A 5,853-nucleotide genomic window follows, 5' to 3' on the forward strand; every position below is an offset into this window, starting at 1 on the left:
AGGACTCTCAGTGAAGCCATTAGCCATTAGAAATCGAATACGTCATTCACACCCTGCAGAGTGTGAGCTCCCTGCTCTGTTGTTCACTTATTTGCCAAATGGATTTTATCTACATGCTCAGTCCGTGCATGAAGTGTAATCCATCTTCAGTTGTTCACGTTGCATATTTACAGGAAAGTTTCCTAACGCCATTGTCTTTCCTGTTCATATGCAAATGATGTTGATTAATGTTGAGAAATAAGATAAGATAAGATTAGATAAGATAAGATAAGATAAGATACGATAAGATAAGATAAGATAAGATAAGATAAGATAAGATACGATACGATATGATACGATACAATAAGATAAGATAAGATAAGATAAGATAAGATAAGATAAGATAAGATAAGATAAGATAAGATAAGATAAGGTAAGATAGGATCCACCTTTACTGATCCTCCGTAGAGGATAACAGTATCAATATCAATATATATTCAAGTCTGTTTCCTGTAGGTGCAATGTAAAAGAGGGAATAAAGTTAGGGTAATTGTGCAATCTGTACAGTTCTTTGTAGTATAAAATACACAATATGTGCGGCAGTCTCTGCTCAGCACATCTCACAAAATGAGGTGACTGAGAAGTGGCAGCGCTCGCCACATTAATCAGTGTGACGCAGACGAACCTATTACATTAGGAAGCACTTTGTTTTCTTTATGATCACATTAGATCGTGCACCTCAACATGATCTATATGCTCTGCTCTCACTCTACTGTGATGTTTATGTTGATATGTTAGTGTGAAGTCATTCTTGCCTGCAGCTCCTCTGTGTCATGGGAAATTGAGTGTTAATGTTAGACTGTCTCTTGCTGACCTTGTGATGGCAGAGCTTCATTACCATTTTCAATTTTTTGACAGAAACTGACTTTAGCGTCTGGCAGGCCAGACCAATTTGACCCAAATTTACTTAAGACGTAGCAGTTTAAGGCAGGGACTAAAAGAGTGAATCCTCTCATTTCACTACACACATTTAATTTCCTCTATAACATTAAATAGGTTTTTCAGGATGTTTGAACTTGTGTGTTATTAAGTATCTGTATTAAGTATTAGGACCTTTTGCTGTACAAATACTGTCAGCAGACCTCATGGGGACCAAGCCCGGTCATGAGGCTAATCTTAATTTCTGAATTCCTGGTTAAGGTTACTGGTAAGATTTGAATTGTGGGTAGGTTTAGGTTAGAGTTATGCATAAATTTGTCATGGTATACCAAATTAGGGATGACATAAGAAAAAAAGCTGCACAAATACCATGAGTTTGTGAGTGTGTGTGTGTGTTACGGTCAGGTATTACGGATGTTGTGGGGACCTGTTCTCAATGTCACACTCAGGGGACATAAGCAAGCAAGTCCCCATAAGGTTAATCATTAAATGTTGAGGTGAGGCCATATTTTAAGGTTAGGTTTAGGTTAAGGTTATGGTAAGATCAGGTTTAGGCCAACTAAATATAGTTAGATAGATGGTTAAAGCCACATCTACGTGTGTGTGTGTGTGTGTGTGTCCGTTTGTGTGTGTGTGTGTCCTATGTATATACAGAACAGTTAATGATGGTATTTCATCGCCTAATTTTTTACTGCTTCACTTTTCATCATGCTGTGGATGAAGCTGCACGTTCTCAGACCTTTTCAGGATCCAAGAGAGTCACAGAGGGAAGACGTGCCACTGTGATGCAAAGCATCACTCATGAAATCATCAGTTGCTCTCTGATCAAGTTGTTCTCTCTCTTCTCTGTGTGTGTCCGCACAACAGCTGAGTCTCTCTCATAACCCTGGGAGACATGGGACACAGTGTAAATATAGTCTCCTGGTGTAACGTTTTCTCAGATCCACTACGTACAACACGTCCGGATATATGATATAATAAGTTACAGTCAAATCTGGGGGGTTTTCGAGAGAGGAAAAGAGTTAAATTACCTTGTTAAGAAAAAATATTGAACAACTAATCCTTTGCCCAAATCCTAAAATCTGGAAACAGTAGAGAAGCTAATCCTAACCCTAAACCTAACCCTAACCTCAAATCCAACAATATGCACTAAAAACATAAGCAAACGTTGATTATTTTGGCTAAAATGTTAATTCATAGCTTCCTAACCATGATTTTGTTGTTTGCATTATTAGCTCTAACACACCTAGACCTTTCTGTGTCTCCTTCTTCAACTGCTTGAGGATATTGACTGACGCCAAATTAAACGTTGTCTGATTGTTTCTCTGCAGCCTGATGAGAACAGCTGCACCGGATCAATATATCCATTTGTAAAGTAAAATCAAATTGGAAATTGTTGCCCATTTGCGGCTGCTCTCAGACGCGCAGGCAGAGGCGCTGGCAGGCAGGCGGGGAGGCAGAGCCAGAGGATGCTTTTGGCCCAACCAGATAAGAGTCGTTTGTTATCTGCCTCATGAAGCGAAATCAAACAGATTCCTCCGCTTATGTGGATCCCTCTTCCGAATATATATTAGCTGCATTTAATTGTTTTCGAAAGCCGAAGCCCCCCAACCCCCACCCCATCAGTTTTTGAGGTTCCATTCGTCATCAGAAAAATACAGCTGCTCCAATCCGCTTATCAATGTGTGTCTATGTGATGTTTCCATGGAAACTGTGTTTACTGCCCCACAGTGTTCTAAAAATGGTTCCAAACTATAGTGAGAGCAGGAGGCGAAGACGCGAGGGACACTGACAGTGACTGACACTGTAAAAACTGAAATTTAAATGTTAAATTAAAACATATTCAGTGTCTGTAAATGTCATACCTGACACTGTAACGTGTCAAATTATTTGTCTTTATCCCTTTTCGTCTCAAATGGTAAATTAAAACACCTCTCCCTTCTTCTCCTTCATTAATCTTGCTAGCTTCTCTGGAGAAGTGCACAAGCTAGATGTAGAAGTAAATTAGAAATTGAGTTTGACCTTGTGTCAGTCTGTGTGCTGTACCATAATGGAATTACATTAAGGCTGCTTTACATTAAGATACATCTATTTGTCCCAAACACATGAAAAGACATGCACAGGCACACCCATGCAGGTAGGGAAATTTAACCTCTGCTTTTAACCCATCTGGTGAAGGACACACAGAGCAGTGAGCAGCCATGTACAGCGCACAGGAGCAAATGTTGGGGCGTAAGGTACCATGCTCAGGGGCACTAGACAGGGTAGGGAGAATCCTCTTGGATTTTTGGACAGATCAATCCAGGTTCGTCTTTTTGTTGTTTCTCCGTGCAGTGGAACCAGAGACGAACCAGAGACCTTTTCTGCCCAAAGTCCAAGTTTCTGCCACTAGTCCGACGCCTCTCACTAATAATGTTGATATTTCTTTTTACTGGCACAAACTTGGACACTTAGGCATATTTCTTTCTTATGCCAGGAGAAGATATTTTGTGAGTGTGACAGCGTCCTCCTCGTCTCCACATGCTGATTATTCCCCCTTAAAAGCTTTTACCTGAAGGTGGAGGACATGATTGAAATTTTCAGCAAATTTTTTTTTTCAAAGATGTGAAGAAAGCACACGTAAACAAACAACATATCCAAGGTCATCTGGTAATTATCTATCGGATTGTGTCTGATTCTCTGCACTTTTATATTTTTTGAATATAACGCGGAACGCTCTGAGACATCTTTAGGAGAAGACAATTATCAGCTGTCTCACATGGAGGAGACAGTTACAGCTCCGTTCCCATGGCAATCAGCTCGGAGGAAATAACTTTGCATTCATCAAGTTCAGAGTTGGATTAAAGTAGCAGAAAACTGGGATTCAGCAAAACTCTGGTATCTGGTTTAACCATTTCAGTGAGATTGGTGTAATGAACTTTGTATTTCAAATAAATTGATCTTAATTGCAGGGATTTCTTTCATAAAAATGTTGTCATGCAATACAATTCCTTTTTCCTCAGAAGCTGTTCAACATGAAGATAAATTCACTTTGCAGCAGCACTGCAAGTAGATGAGAGAATGTAGTTTCTGGTCCCTGTATGAAGCCTCTCGAAGTAAGCGTGATGCACGACTGTGAATAAATGAAAGAAAAGGCTGTGATGGTTCTTATTAAATAATGTATGAGTTCAGACCAGTGACCAGTCCGACAGTGAAACCAGTCAGCCTTTGATTTAACGTAAGTGGATCTGCGAGCTGACAGGTACGTCCACTCCAAGCGTCTCTCGGCAGCCGACGAGAAACCAAACACTTCATCACATCTGGACAATTTAACTGTAGAATATATGAGATGCTTTGATTGAGTGAATTCTCTCTTGATAAATTCATACTAGTGGATTATTTTAAAGTTATACAGTAACAACGACAATTACATAATCTCTTAATTGTCCAATTTTAAACCAATATATAACATGATTTTGTATGTTTATTATTAAATTTTCTTTTTGTTATATTCAAGGGTGATATAAGCCATTTGTGGATTTTACTTTATTTTATATTTGTTACATTTCATTTATGTATATTGTATTTTGTATTAGTGTAATTTGAAATTGATTATACTAAACACATTTTTGTTTTGTTTTTCTTATTTAATTTTACATTAAACAGACTGTACCAGTTCCTCATGGGATGCTGATAGCTTTATCAATTGTTAATGAATGAGTTATGCTTTGTAAATCAGTTGTCAATAATTAAAGAGAATACTTTTTGGTTTAACATGCCTTACTAGTAACCTATCAAGAATTTGAAATGACTCCTTTTGTCACAGAATATGAAGGTTTTGGTTTTGAGATATTGTATCTGGAATAACTGTACAAACATACAGCCTACAGATATAAATTCAATATATTTTGTTGTGGTGAGAAATCGTGTATTATTTTTATCCTTTATAACATTGTGTTTCAGCAGTTACGCCTCTGATAGATTTCATTTGTGAATGAGCCTTTAAATTATTTACCAAAATGTTAATCACAATTTAACATCCATCTCCAGAAGTAACATAGAGAGTGACTCATGAATCTATCGAACACAATAAAAAATATGAGTCCTCTAAACATGTTCAATATTTTTGATCATATCACTGATCAGTCACATATCAGATATGAGTGAAAATTCTTCGCATTGATAAATCGCTCCAGACGGCACCAACATTGTATGGGTTCTTCTTTAACCCAGACCACATTCTTACACTTAAGTTGTTGTGGTTATCTATACAGTTTAAGCTTAATCTTGCTTGCAAATAAACAAATGAATAGGGGTGAAAACAATCAGCCTAAAGGTATTTATTGGTAGTCTCAAGAGAAAAGAAATGGACGCCCCTCTATCTAGTCCGGTTCATGACGGACAACAGTGCCAGTTTTGAGGGGGAACTTTATGGTGGCACAGCTGTGGATATTGTAAACCTGCATCCCTTTCTGACAGTTTTAAGACAAGCGTGATGAAGAGGAGAGGAGACACAGCAAGTGTCCAGTCAACAAGATACTGATGCTTGATAATAGAGAGCAGTGTTTTCTACGTGCAGCAGTCACATGGACAACCCTCCCTCCCCGGCACTGTACTCTGCTCACTTCTATAGAACTGTATTCTCTTTAAGTGTGACAGTCAGTCATCTTTGATGTGCTCTTCAGTTTGACAGGCTGCAATGCTAATCACTTTTGCGAAGCCATGTTTGTGCAAGCACATCGTGTCTTGTGTTCTAACAGAGACACTTAAACGGTGTAGCTGAGCGCACACACTCCGCGGTGGTAACGTAACCTGTTTCTACTGACAGACCTGGAGAGCTGCTGCTGCTGCTGCTACGGGAATTGTCCTCCACCACATTAAGTTGGAATATCATCACATGCATTGAATTGATATTCAACATATAAGCTTTTTCCTCCCAATCTAAAGAAAAACAAA

The sequence above is a fragment of the Platichthys flesus genome, chromosome 13 (assembly GCF_949316205.1).
Source record: "Platichthys flesus chromosome 13, fPlaFle2.1, whole genome shotgun sequence".
In the NCBI taxonomy this organism is placed as follows: domain Eukaryota; kingdom Metazoa; phylum Chordata; class Actinopteri; order Pleuronectiformes; family Pleuronectidae; genus Platichthys; species Platichthys flesus.